Here is a 15,000-nt window from a genome sequence, read left to right as displayed (position 1 = left end):
ACAGACACAATACCCTCTCCAGTGCCTGGGCTGCCAGGCTGGACACAAGTGATTGCATTGTGAGAGCGTTGCAGGGACGTTGTCAGAGGTTGCTGAGTGCTGCTGACCTGTTTGTGAGTGTAGCCTTTGCAGAAATGCCCCTCTGCATCTTCAGAGTGAGGCCTGGTCCATTGCTGATTAAGAGTCCATAGAAGTGTGCACTTACATCATTGCAGACCTGGGTCAGTACAGAACATAATATGTCAAGTACTTTCAAATGCCTGCAACTCTTTGAAGCGCCTTTGAATTAGCTTGGAGTTTGCACTTTCGGGACTATGTATTTGGTTCCATTGTACTGGGCAGCTTAATCAATCTTAGCTCAAGTATTATATCTGGATAATTGGTGAAGTTGAAATTAGCAGAGGGTTCTATTGGTGAAGTTGAAAGAAGCAGAGGGTTCAATTGGTGAAGTTGAAAGAAGCAGAGGGTTCAATTGGTGAAGTTGAAAGAAGCAGAGGGTTCTATTGGTGAAGTTGAAAGAAGCAGAGGGTTCTATTGGTGAAGTTGAAAGAAGCAGAGGGTTCTATTGGTGAAGTTGAAAGAAGCAGAGGGTTCTATTGGTGAAGTTGAAAGAGTCAGAGGGTTCTATTGGTGAAGTTGAAAGAAGCAGAGGGTTCTATTGGTGAAGTTGAAAGAAGCAGAGGGTTCTATTGGTGAAGTTGAAAGAAGCAGAGGGTTCTATTGGTGAAGTTGAAAGAAGCAGAGGGTTTTATTGGTGAAGTTGAAAGAAGCAGAGGGTTCTATTGGTGAAGTTGAAAGAAGCAGAGGGTTCTATTGGTGAAGTTGAAAGAAGCAGAGGGTTCTATTGGTGAAGTTGAAAGAGGCAGAGGGTTCTATTGGTGAAGTTGAAAGAAGCAGAGGGTTCTATTGGTGAAGTTGAAAGAAGCAGAGGGTTCTATTGGTGAAGTTGAAAGAAGCAGAGGGTTCTATTGGTGAAGTTGAAAGAGGCAGAGGGTTCTATTGGTGAAGTTGAAAGAAGCAGAGGGTCCTTTTGACTAACACATGCTTTGACCCCTTGTGAAGTAGCCGCCAATTTTCACTTTTAAATTTCAGACTTAATTTTCCCTAACAAGAAATGTATCAACCCCAACAATAATGTCCATTAATTATAATCCACATAATAATTCATAATAATGTCCTGTTGCTGCAGGATTATATTCCTGTTGTAGCAAGCTGCCCAAATGAAGATCCTACATCTGTAAACTGATGTCAGGTTTCTACAACTGTAAGTTTCTACACTCTAACATGTAAAGTATGTAGCAGGATACAAGCAGAGACAGGACTGGCTTGGATTGGTATGTGAATGGAGAGGTGTTGTGTATCTTCTGGGTATGCTGTGTAACCTCTGGCAGCTCTCCCATCTGACTGGCTGTAAACTCAACATGCCTCTCAAACAGTCAAACACCCTGACGTTATCTGGCCAGGCCTTCAAACTGCTGGGAAATAAAACTATGGGGGAAAATGTTCGGATTTCATTTCTACCTGAAGTTGATCTGAAGTTGATCTGAAGTTGATCTAGGGTCTAGAGAGGTGATCTAGCAGGATGGATGTTTTGATGGAGGGATGGAGGAATGGATGGTTTGATGGAGGGATGGATGTTTCGATGGAGGGATGGAGGAATGGATAGTTTGATGGAGGGATGGATGTTTCGATGGAGGGATGGAGGAATGGATGGTTTGATGGAGGGATGGATGTTTCGATGGAGGGATGGAGGAATGGATAGTTTGATGGAGGGATGGATGTTTCGATGGAGGGATGGAGGAATGGATGGTTTGATGGAGGAATGGATGTTTCAATGGAGGGATGGATGTTTTGATGGAGGGATGGATGTTTTGATGGAGGGATGGATGTTTTGATGGAGGGATGGATGTTTTGATGGAGGGATGGATGTTTCAATGGAGGGATGGATGTTTTGATGGAGGGATGGATGTTTCAATGGAGGGATGGATGTTTCAATGGAGGGATGGATGTTTCAATGGAGGGATGGATGTTTCAATGGAGGGATGGATGTTTCAATGGAGGGATGGATGTTTCAATGGAGGGATGGATGTTTCAATGGAGGGATGGATGTTTTGATGGAGGGATGGATGTTTCAATGGAGGGATGGATGTTTTGATGGAGGGATGGATGTTTCAATGGAGGGATGGATGTTTTGATGGAGGGATGGATGTTTTGATGGAGGGATGGATGTTTCAATGGAGGGATGGATGTTTTGATGGAGGGATGGATGTTTCAATGGAGGGATGGATGTTTTGATGGAGGGATGGATGTTTTGATGGAGGGATGGATGTTTTGATGGATGGATGTTTTGATGGAGGGATGGATGGTTTGATGGAGGGATGGATGTTTGATGGAGGGATGGATGGTTTGATGGAGGGATGGATGTTTGATGGAAGGATGGATGTTTTGATGGAGGGATGGATGTTTTGATGGATTGATGTTTTGATGGAGGGATGGATGTTTTGATGGAGGGATGGATGTTTTGATGGATGGATGTTTTGATGGAGGGATGGAGGGATGTTTTGATGGAGGGATGGATGGATGTTTTGATGGAGGGATGGAGGGATGGAGGGATGTTTTGATGGAGGGATGGATGTTTTGATGGAGGGATGGATGTTTTGATGGAGGGATGGATGTTTTGATGGAGGGATGGAGGGATGTTTTGATGGAGGGATGGAGGGATGTTTTGATGGAGGGATGGAGGGATGTTTTGATGGATGGATGTTTGATGGAGGGATGTTTTGATGGAGGGATGTTTTGATGGAGGGATGGAGGGATGTTTTGATGGATGGATGTTTTGATGGAGGGATGTTTTGATGGAGGGATGTTTTGATGGAGGGATGGAGGGATGTTTTGATGGATGGATGTTTTGATGGAGGGATGTTTTGATGGATTGATGTTTTGATGGAGGGATGGATGTTTGATGGAGGGATGGATGTTTTGATGGATGGATGTTTTGATGGAGGGATGGAGGGATGTTTTGATGGAGGGATGGATGTTTTGATGGAGGGATGGAGGGATGTTTTGATGGAGGGATGGATGTTTTGATGGAGGGATGGATGTTTTGATGGATTGATGTTTTGATGGAGGGATGGATGTTTTGATGGAGGGATGGATGTTTTGATGGATGGATGTTTTGATGGAGGGATGGATGTTTTGATGGATGGATGTTTTGATGGAGGGATGGAGGGATGTTTTGATGGAGGGATGGATGGATGTTTTGATGGAGGGATGGATGTTTAAATGGAGGGATGGATGGTTTGATGGAGGGATGGATGTTTTGATGGAGGGATGGATGTTTGATGGAGGGATGGATGTTTAAATGGAGGGATGGATGGTTTGATGGAGGGATGGATGTTTGATGGAGGGATGGATGTTTTGATGGAGGGATGGATGTTTCGATGGAGGGATGGATGTTTGATGGATGGATGTTTTGATGGATGGATGTTTTGATGGAGGGATGGATGGTTTGATGGAGGGATGGATGTTTGATGGAGGGATGGATGGTTTGATGGAGGGATGGATGTTTGATGGAAGGATGGATGTTTTGATGGAGGGATGGATGTTTTGATGGATTGATGTTTTGATGGAGGGATGGATGTTTTGATGGAGGGATGGATGTTTTGATGGATGGATGTTTTGATGGAGGGATGGAGGGATGTTTTGATGGAGGGATGGATGGATGTTTTGATGGAGGGATGGAGGGATGGAGGGATGTTTTGATGGAGGGATGGATGTTTTGATGGAGGGATGGATGTTTTGATGGAGGGATGGATGTTTGATGGAGGGATGGAGGGATGTTTTGATGGAGGGATGGAGGGATGTTTTGATGGAGGGATGGAGGGATGTTTTGATGGATGGATGTTTTTGATGGAGGGATGTTTTGATGGAGGGATGTTTTGATGGAGGGATGGAGGGATGTTTTGATGGATGGATGTTTTGATGGAGGGATGTTTTGATGGAGGGATGTTTTGATGGAGGGATGGAGGGATGTTTTGATGGATGGATGTTTTGATGGAGGGATGTTTTGATGGATTGATGTTTTGATGGAGGGATGGATGTTTTGATGGAGGGATGGATGTTTGATGGATGGATGTTTTGATGGAGGGATGGAGGGATGTTTTGATGGAGGGATGGATGTTTTGATGGAGGGATGGAGGGATGTTTTGATGGAGGGATGGATGTTTTGATGGAGGGATGGATGTTTTGATGGATTGATGTTTGATGGAGGGATGGATGTTTTGATGGAGGGATGGATGTTTTGATGGATGGATGTTTTGATGGAGGGATGAATGTTTTGATGGATGGATGTTTTGATGGAGGGATGGAGGGATGTTTTGATGGAGGGATGGATGGATGTTTTGATGGAGGGATGGAGGGATGGAGGGATGGATGTTTTGATGGAGGGATGGAGGGATGGAGGGATGTTTTGATGGAGGGATGGATGTTTTGATGGAGGGATGGATGTTTTGATGGAGGGATGGATGTTTTGATGGAGGGATGGAGGGATGTTTTGATGGAGGGATGGAGGGATGTTTTGATGGAGGGATGGAGGGATGTTTTGATGGATGGATGTTTTGATGGAGGGATGTTTTGATGGAGGGATGTTTTGATGGAGGGATGGAGGGATGTTTTGATGGATGGATGTTTTGATGGAGGGATGTTTTGATGGAGGGATGTTTTGATGGAGGGATGGAGGGATGTTTTGATGGATGGATGTTTTGATGGAGGGATGTTTTGATGGATTGATGTTTTGATGGAGGGATGGATGTTTTGATGGAGGGATGGATGTTTTGATGGATGGATGTTTTGATGGAGGGATGGAGGGATGTTTTGATGGAGGGATGGATGTTTTGATGGAGGGATGGAGGGATGTTTTGATGGAGGGATGGATGTTTTGATGGAGGGATGGATGTTTTGATGGATTGATGTTTTGATGGAGGGATGGATGTTTTGATGGAGGGATGGATGTTTTGATGGATGGATGTTTTGATGGAGGGATGGATGTTTTGATGGATGGATGTTTTGATGGAGGGATGGAGGGATGTTTTGATGGAGGGATGGATGGATGTTTTGATGGAGGGATGGAGGGATGGAGGGATGTTTTGATGGAGGGATGGATGTTTTGATGGAGGGATGGATGTTTTGATGGAGGGATGGAGGGATGTTTTGATGGATGGATGTTTTGATGGAGGGATGTTTTGATGGAGGGATGTTTTGATGGAGGGATGTTTTGATGGAGGGATGGAGGGATGTTTTGATGGAGGGATGGAGAGATTCAGAGATGGGGTGAGGGGTTAAGGGGGAGGTGTAGCTCTATCTGGTATCTGTATTTACTAGCTGAGCTAAAACAGACTTGACACACACACACACCTACTGTAGGGAAAGGCAAAAATACAGAGATACTATAAATGCCATCTAAAAATCACAACCTCACCATAGCTAATCTATTGACCTTTTATGACCTCTAAAAGTCTAAGCCGTTTGGGAGGCTGACATATGGAATTGTTTTACGATGGTCATACCATGGATCATTCAGCTATTTGATATTTTAGAACCCCTTTGTAACTCGTCCACCGCAGATGAGGAAGGCCGACGTACGCGGAAACCCCTGATATCTCCAGCTTAAACCTTTCTCATTATGTTACTTAGAGTGATGCAGGGGGTGCGTCAACAGACTCTTAAGGATCAGAAATGTTGTCTTTTAAATGTATCTGAAGCGCTGTCTTTGCAGAAGCACCTTTTAATGTCACGTCAGCAAAGCAGATAGAAAATTCCAATTGTCCTGAAATGTAGAGTAGCCTTGAGGCTATGCTCTCCTTCCAGGGACTCCATGACCTGGAATGCATGCACTTTCTCTTCTGAAGTGTGTGTGTGTGTGTCCTAAAGGGAGAGATTGGTGGAAACAATCATTAACCTTGGATTGCAGACCCAATGTACCTTCATAGACAGTTAATACGTATCCTTTCCCAGACCTGATTACTGGGAGGAACGCTGAAGGTTTCACCAGACACACTTCTCCTCTTTGAAATGTATTGCTATAGTGCAGGCCGTGACATGTTAATGCAAAGGACACCAGATTTCATGGTCTGGTCACAGAGAACTTGCTGTCTATTAGATTGTAGATTAGGGACCGCACAAAGAAATGCTGACACACACACACAGATGGACACACATATATACAGACACACACAAACATACAAACACACACACACACATACAAACACACACACACACGTGGACACACACATCGACACAGATGCGTACCTACAGGTGGAGATGAGAGCTGGACACAGATGTCTGTTATTACAGATTTTCTTTGGTGTCGCGATCAAACTCAACATGCACACACACACACACACACAGACACACACACACACACACACACAGACACACACACACACACACACACACACACACACACACACACACACACACACACACACACACACACACACACACACACACACACACACACACACACACACACACACACACACACACAGACACACACACACACAGACACACACACACACAGACACACACACACACAGACACACACACACACACACACACACACACACACCACACACAGACAGACAGAGGAAACAATTAGCTATGGTGTCTTAGCCTAGCTCAGGGATTAATCAGACCTGGTATGTGAGTTCCAGGGCTATGAGTGAGAGAAGGCTTCAGGGCAGGGGGCTCGACTAATCTCTTCCCCAGGATAGGTGTTCTGGTCTGGGGGACCGTGGCAGGCCAGGTATGCCTCAAAGCCGAGGTAGATGCTATGGCTCCCATTCCAGACGACCTTGATTCTGAGGGGATGGTTATGCAGTTTAGACTATATAGAATACAATGACCAGGATCAGGAAGTAGACTTGGGAAAAATCTGGGCCTTAGTTATAGGCTATAACTTTATCTCATAATTTGATCAGGTCACATTGTCAGGAAAAAGACCCATATGGTAGTTAACTGACTGTTATCTACTGAAAGGGATAGGCATGATTCACCATCTGAAATGTCATGGCCCATGATATGATTTCATGAATACTGTGAATATTTTACTATCGTGATGGTTTTCAGTTGCTTAGAGCTGGATGTTGATTTAGTATATCAGTGTTGTTCGCTGTGAGATGGTGAATGTTCATTGTGCCTAATTGCTTAGCTTGTTTCAAGGGAGCTGTCGACAGTCTCCATAGTAACAACCTTGGTACTGACGTGTTGTAGACAGGAGTATATTCATGGCCATGTGCACAAATAGAAGTCCTGCCATGAAGCCTTGATCACCCAGGTTTCTTACAAAGTGAACATTCGTTAGGGGTCCACATTGTGGTAGCCATGTTCAACTGTGTGAAACATCACACTGACTGTTAGCTACTGAAAGGGATGTGCGTGATTCACCGTCTGAAATGTCATGGCTTTGATATGATTTTGTGAATATTTGACTATCGTGATGGTTCTCAGCTGCTTAGAGGAGGGTGTTGATTCCTGCATGGGAAACAAATGAGTCAGCTGAGTATAGGGATATGTAAGTGTAGCAGATATTATTGTACTCATGAAGATAGAGACCTACCTGAGGCCCTCAGACCGTGAGGATGTCCTCTTTCTGGCCTGACATGCTGACCTGGGATCAGTCTGATTCAACATGTGATAGTGTTGTGTAGAAAACACTCATGTGTGGGCCTTGTTTAACTGTTTCACTTTGTTGCTTTCAGAAAAGAGAGAAGAGTCTGAGCTGAATCTTAATGAGGACGTGGATCTGTCGGAGGAGATCTGAGGAGACGACCAGGAACAGGAGAGAAGAGGAGGAGAAGGAGGGATAAAAGAGGAGGAGGAGGACAGAACATGGGCCATTCCTGTTTGTGGATTTTTCTGCTGTCCCTGTCTCTCTCCCACCAGGCAGTCACTGAACAGGCAGAAGGTATTGGATTTGACCTCTTTCTCCCTCTCCATCCCTCTCTCTGCCTCTCTCTCTCTCCTCCCTCTCTCCATTTCTCTCCTGACCATTCCCTTTCCTCAGCTTTCTCAACATCTCTCACTATCTCTCTCTGTTTCTCTCTCCGTCTCTCTCCCCCTCCTCTCTCTCTCCGTCTCTGTTCCTCCTTATCTATCTCACCATTTCTCTACTTGTTCCACTTATCTCCCTATATCTCACCAAACCTTCCTCTCATTATTTCTTTCCATCCCACCCTCCATCTCGTTCTATGTGTCTCCCCACCACCCACTTACCCTTTCCTTTCTTCTCCTCTCTCCGTCCTGTCCTTCTCCTCTCTCCGTCCTGTCCTTCTCCTCCTCTCTCCATCCTCTCCTTCTTCTCCTCTCTCCGTCCTCTCCTCCTTCTCCTCTCTCCGTCCTGTCCTTCTTCTCCTCTCTCCGTCCTGTCCTTCTCCTCTCTCCGTCCTGTCCTTCTCCTCCTCTCTCCGTCCTCTCCTTCTTCTCCTCTCTCCGTCCTGTCCTTCTCCTCCTCTCTCCATCCTCTCCCCCTTCTCCTCTCTCCGTCCTGTCCTTCTCCTCCTCTCTCCATCCTGTCCTTCTTCTCCTCTCTCCATCCTGTCCTTCTCCTCTCACCATCCTGTTCTTCTTCTCCTCTCGCCATCCTGTCCTTCTTCTCCTCTCTCCACCCTGTCCTTCTCCTCTTTCCATCCTGTCCTTCTCCTCTCTACGTCCTCGCCTTCTCTTATCTCCATCCTGTCCTTCTTCTCCTCTCTCCATCCTGTCCTTCTTCTCCTCTCTCCATCCTGTCCTTCTCCTCTCCCCATCCTGTCCTTCTTCTCCTCTCTCCATCCTGTCCTTCTCTCTCCATCCTGTCCTTCTCCTCTCTCCATCCTGTCCTTCTCCTCTCTCCATCCTGTCCTTCTCCTCTCTCCATCCTGTTCTTCTTCTCCTCTCTCCATCCTGTCCTTCTTCTCCTCTCTCCACCCTGTCCTTCTCCTCTTTCCATCCTGTCCTTCTACTCTCTATGTCCTCGCCTTCTTCTCTTATCTCCATCCTGTCCTTCTTCTCCTCTTTCAGTCCTCTCCTTCTTCTCTTCTCTCCATCCTGTCCTTCTTCTCCTCTCTCCATCCTGTCCTTCTCCTCTCCCCATCCTGTCCTTCTTCTCCTCTCTCCATCCTGTCCTTCTCTCTCCATCCTGTCCTTCTCCTCTCTCCATCCTGTCCTTCTCCTCTCTCCATCCTGTCCTTCTCCTCTCTCCATCCTGTTCTCCTTCTCCTCTCTCCATCCTGTCCTTCTTCTCCTCTCTCACCCTGTCCTTCTCCTCTTTCCATCCTGTCCTTATCCTCTCTACGTCCTCGCTTCTTCTCTTATCTCCATCCTGTCCTTCTTCTCCTCTCTCAGTCCTCTCCTTCTTCTCTTCTCTCCATCCTGTCCTTCTTCTCCTCTCTCCATCCTGTCCTTCTCCTCTCCCCATCCTGTCCTCTTCTCCTCTCTCCATCCTGTCCTTCTCCTCTCTCCATCCTGTCCTTCTCCTCTCTCCATCCTGTCCTTCTCCTTTCTCCAGCCTATCCTTCTCTTCTCTCCATCCTGTCCTTCTTCTCCTCTCTACATCCTCTCCTTCTTCTCTTCTCTCCATCCTGTCCTTCTCCTCTCTCAGTCCTCTCCTTTTTATCTTCTCTTCATCCTGTTCTTCTTTGCTTCTCCCCATCCTGTCCTTCTTCTCCTCTCTACATCCTCTCCTTCTTCTCTTCTCTCCATCCTGTCCTTCTTCTCCTCTCTCAGTCCTCTCCTTCTTATCTTCTCTCCATCCTGTCCTTCTTCTCCTCTCTCAGTCCTCTCCTTCTTCTCTTCTCTTCATCCTGTTCTTCTTCTCTTCTCTCCATCCTGTCCTTCTTCTCCTCTCTACATCCTCTCCTTCTTCTCTTCTCTCCATCCTGTCCTTCTTCTCTTCTCTCCATCCTGTTCTTCTTCTCCTCTCTCCATCCTGTCTTCTTCTCATGCTCCGTCTATCTGTTTCAGACACAAGTGCTAGACTAAATAATGTCTGTATGTCCAGTATGTCTAGACACCTGGATGGACTAGGTAGGTAGGGCATTCTGAACATCTGGGTGCCTCCTGTTCACCACTATCTGTCAGACTACAGTCCACTGTCAAATCTTGGCCTTAGGTTTGGTACTGTACATCATACCTGTGTCAAATACATATGTCAAATCTGTTCAAATACTTTAGCTGGGCTTCATTTGGTTTGCCCGGTATATCAGAACCAATGGCATAGTCCCAAAAGTGCAAATTCCAAGCTAAATCAAATGCATGCCTGCTAGAGGTTTACTGTACACAGCTTCCGATGTTCTTGGATGCCATGGAAGGTTGAATTAGCCAATCAACTGGCTAAAGATCAACTCTCGGGGTGGAATCTGATTGGCAGCCAGTAATGCATTTTTTTTTTTTTTTTTACTTTCCAACTATTGGAATGAACAATGTTTGTGCAACACCTAACAACCTCGCTGAGAAGATCTGACCTTTCAGTGTAATGGCTAAGGTGCTGAGGTTGAGTCCCGGTCAGGCTTCCCCTTGAATCTGCAGCAGTACTATAATTCTATGCTTACGATGTTTAACTGACAGAAGGCTTTAGACTGGGCTTGATTTAAACACAAACGTCACTGACTCTCATGTTCTGTGAGATTAAATTGCATTTAAATATAATTTTTTTACGTTACCTTTTTCCAAAGTAGAACTTAGATGGTGCAGATGGCATTTTGTCAAATACACCAGCCTGGCTGGCAGCTGTGTTGAAACTAGAGGAACCAACTCAAGACTAAAGCCTGTCTGGAAAGGTACCATTGGAGTAGCAACTGTTGCCATTCTTGGGGCTTGTTCTCTTTTGGTCAAGATTCACACATGGATCCAAGTTATTATGTCCCAATATTAGAATGTATGAATAATGAACAGACTGTTGACTGTGTTGTATTGTTAGATGATGATATGTAGCAACTAGGTGGACAACAGTGGACAGGTACTGAACTATAATGACCCTTCACCATGTGTTGTCTAGCAATTCTAGACATGTGGTTCTCACCTGCCAGACACAGTATACAGTCTGGACAATTTATCTTTTCCCCTCTGTCTGTCTGTCTGTCTGTCTGTCTGTCTGTCTGTCTGTCTGTCTGTCTGTCTGTCTGTCTGTCTGTCTTCTGTCTGTCTGTCTGTCTGTCGGTCTGTCTGTCTGTCTGTCTGTCTGCTGTCTGTCCTGTCTGTCTGTCTGTCTGTCTGTCGTCTGTCTGTCTGTCTGCTGTCTGTCTGTCCTGTCTTCTGTCTGTCTGTCTGTCTGTCTGTCGTCGTCTGTCTGTCTGGTCTGTCCTGTCCGGTCTGTCTGTCTGTCTGTCTGTCTGTCTTCTGTCTGTCTGTCCTGTCTGTCTGTCCTGTCCTGTACTGTCTGTCTGTCTTGTCTGTCTGTCTGTCTGTCTGTCTGTCTGTCGGTCTGTCTGTCTGTCCTGTCTGTCTGTCTGTCTGTCTGTCTGTCTGTCTGTCTGTCTGTCTGTCTGTCTGTCTGTCTGTCTGTCTGTCTGTCTGTCTGTCTGTCTGTCTGTCTGTCTGTCCTGTCTGTCTGTCTGTCTGTCTGTCTGTCTGTCTGTCTGTCTGTCTGTCTGTCTGTCTGTCTGTCTGTCTGTCTGTCTGTCTGTCGTCTGTCTGTCTGTCTGTCTGTCTGTCTGTCTGTGTCTGTCTGTCTGTCTGTCTGTCTGTCTGTCTGTCTGTCTGTCTGTCTGTCTGTGTCTGTCTGTCTGTCTGTCTGTCTGTCTGTCTGTCTGTCTGTCTGTCGTCTGTCTGTCTGTTCTGTCTGTCTTTCTTTCTGTCTGTCTTTCTGTCTGTCTGTCCTGTCTGTCTGTCTGTCTGTCTGTCTGTCCTGTCTGTCTGTCTGTCTGTTGTCTGTCTGTCTGTCCTGTCTGTCTGTCTGTCTGTCTGTCCTGTCTGTCTGTCCTGTCTGTCTGTCTGTCTTGTCTGTCTGTCTGTCTGTCTGTCTGGTCTGTCTGTCTGTCTGTCGTCTGTCTGTCTGTCTGTCTGTCTGTCTGTCTGTCTGTCTGTCTGTCTGTCTGGTCTGTCTTCTGTCTGTCTGTCTGTCTGGTCCTGTGTCTGTGTCTCGTCTGTGTGTCTGTGTCTGTGTCTGTGTCTCTCTGCCTGTGTGTCTGTGTCTGTGTCTCTCCTCTCTGTCTGTCTGTCGTCTGTGTCTCTCTGTCGTCTTTCTTGTCTGTCTGTCTGTCGGTCTGTATGTCTGTCCTGTCTGTCTGCTGTCTGTCTGTCTGTCTGTCTGTCTGTCTGGTCGGTCTGTCTGTGTCTGCGTCTTCTGTCTGTCTGTCTTTCTGTCTGTTGTCTGTCTGTCTGTCTGTCTGTCTGTCTGTCTGTTTGTCTGTGTCTGTCTGTCTTGTCTGTCTGTCTGTCTGTCTGTCTGGTCTGTCTGTCTGTCTGTCTGGCCTGTCCTGTCTGTCCTGTCTGCTGTCTGTCTGTCTGTCTGTCTGTCTGTCTTGTCTGTCTGTCTGTCTGTCTGTGTCTCTCTCTCTCTCTCTCTCTCTCTCTCTCTCTCTCTCTCTCTCTCTCTCTCTCTCTCTCTCTCTCTCTCTCGCTCTCTCTCCCCTCTCTCTCCCTCTCTCTCTCTCTCTCGGGACAATTTATATTCTTTCCCATCTGTTTGTCTATCCATCTGCCTGTCCGTTCGTCGGTCCGTCCTTAAGTCAGTCTGTCTGTCCATCCATTCATCCTTCAGTCAGTCAGTCTGCCTGTCTGTCTGTCCGTCAATCTGTCCGTCCGTCAATCTGTCCATCCTCGAGTCCATCCATCTGTCTGTCTGTCTGTCAATCAGTCTGTCCGTCAATCGGTCCGTCCGTCAATCTGTCCCTCCGTCAATCTGTCCGTCCGTCAATCGGTCCGTCCGTCAATCGGTCCGTCCGTCAATCGGTCCGTCCGTCAATCGGTCCGTCCGTCAATCTGTCCGTCCGTCAATCTGTCCATCCGTCAATCTGTCTGTCCGTCAATCTGTCCTTGTATTCTCTGCTGTTTCTCTGCTGCTGTGTTCCATAGTTCTCTTCCTCCATTTGGAGGGTAAACAGTTCACACTGACATAACATATTACACTAAACTAATGGAAGAACGTTCCTGTGCCCTGGCGTGGTTTGCTGCCTTTGTGAAGCTTGACTTAGGAACCGTGCTCAGTCATGACTCACACTGTCGTTTCCCATGACCTGTAAAGGTTTTAGCATGCGTCACAGACTCCATTACATGGCGATGTGGCCAGAGGCAGTTTGTCGGTGTAGTCTCCAAAACGGTTCCCTGTGATACTTAGTCTCCTGACTGTAGAATGGAGGATGTAGTTTTGTGAGCAGGAGCAGAATGCTGGTCCGCGGTGAGCCGGGACATATGTCACCCCCGCTGAATCCCGGGATGGCAGCCAAGGAAGGGTAGGATAAAAAGAGAGAGGAAAGCGAGAGAGGACAAGGGGAAAGGAGAGAGGCTGAGTTATCACATAGAGCACAATCACTGGACCGTATCGTCTATTCCCTGTTGTAATCTATTCTGTCACGGTAATACTGGGGCACTGACAGGGACAATGTGTGTAGACTGTTCGTGTGTGTGTGTGTGTGTGTGTGAAAGAGTGTGTGTGGCTAATATGGCAAGTAATACGGTTCATATTGTGGGTGTGTCCGCCACAAACACACACATTTACATCCATTACCATGCAACAGGTGTGCATCTGTTCCAGTGTGTGTGGTTATGCAAAGAGACCCAACACCTATTCTACCGCCCGGTGTGTGTTTGAGCGGATGCGGGGTCTGGCCCCACTTTAGGCTGTTTATGTTGTTATTCCAAGCCTTCCTCTTCGCTGTACTAAAATGTTACTGCTGGACTGCTCAGAATATTGATGGTCTCAACGCCTCATCTGTGAGCCATTAAACATTCATAGGAGCCTTGTGGTGCGCTGTCTGTGACAGCAGAAGGTTGGCCACGGAAATGTATTACCTTCCGAGGCAGGTAGCCTAGCAGTCAAAAGTGTTGGGCCACTAACCGAAAGATTTCTGGTTCAAATCCGCAAGGTGGAAAAATGTGCTGCTCTGCTCCTGAGCAATGCAGTTAACCCCAGTACCAACTGCTCTTCAGGCACCGATGACTACGATTAAGGAAGCTCCCTGAACCTCTTCAATTCAGAGGGTTTGGGTTAAATGCAGAAGGTTGTGCAACTGACTAGGTATCCCCTTCCCTATTTAATGGAGGTATACTGCCACCTTGTGGTAGAATGGGGAACACTGTTTGGAGAGGAGCGGGGTGAAGTTGGCCCGAGATGCTGATTGTGGGTCAGTTGGCATTTACGCCACTAAGGTTGTTAGCGTCCAATTGGCTCAATCATCCCCCCTCCTCTCCCCTCTAACTATTCCGCAGGTCGTTGCTGTAAATGAGAATGTCCAGGGTGAAACAGATCAGAAACAGATCAGAAACAGATCAGTTGAGTTTCTGGTTTCACAGAGAACGAAACATGAGAGGAACAATAGGTGAAACTAAGCTACATTAAATGAAGGAGGCTTTGGAATTCAGTTTTAATAAAGACACTCTTTTTCTTCTTTGTTTTGTCTTCTCTTGTGAAATGAACAGGTGCCAACACTCAGTTAATCTGGCCTTTATGTTCCCCGAGGCTGAGAGAAATCCCACTCAACTAAAAGATGCAATGGAAAGGATGCAGAGACGCACATCTTCTCATGCTGAATACAGACTGATATACAGACATCCCTGCAGGAAATCTGCAGTCCTCCAACCCGAATTCTGGGAAATGGAATGGAGTCTTGCAACACTAAACCACTAAACCAGTCATATATCTGCTCTCCCCCCAGCATGTCGGACGGCGGAGCCTGCAGACCTGGTGTTCTTGGTGGATGAGTCGTGGGGCGTGGGCCAGACCAGCTTCTCCAGGGTTAAGGACTTCATCTCGGCCATCATGAATTCCTTTCAGGACAGCGTGGTGGGGTCCGAAGGCATCCGCTTTGG

The 15,000-nt window shown here is 46.6% G+C and overlaps 1 long non-coding RNA gene across 1 annotated transcript in view; it reads left to right on the top strand.

The window, feature by feature from the left end:
- LOC116365784 (uncharacterized) overlaps window positions 1-14,989 on the top strand; it is a 16,858-nt gene extending 1,869 nt beyond the window's left edge. The window contains exons 2-3 of the long non-coding RNA XR_004208155.1: window positions 7,758-7,963; window positions 14,847-14,989. This is a non-coding gene — a long non-coding RNA (uncharacterized LOC116365784). The remainder of the gene's footprint in view (window positions 1-7,757; window positions 7,964-14,846) is intronic.
- Window positions 14,990-15,000: the final 11 nt, after the last annotated feature.

The sequence above is a fragment of the Oncorhynchus kisutch genome, unplaced genomic scaffold, assembly GCF_002021735.2.
Source record: "Oncorhynchus kisutch isolate 150728-3 unplaced genomic scaffold, Okis_V2 scaffold1284, whole genome shotgun sequence".
NCBI lineage: Eukaryota > Metazoa > Chordata > Actinopteri > Salmoniformes > Salmonidae > Oncorhynchus > Oncorhynchus kisutch.
The sequence above is the reverse complement of the archived record's forward strand: the minus strand, read 5'-3'. Positions and strand labels throughout refer to the sequence as shown.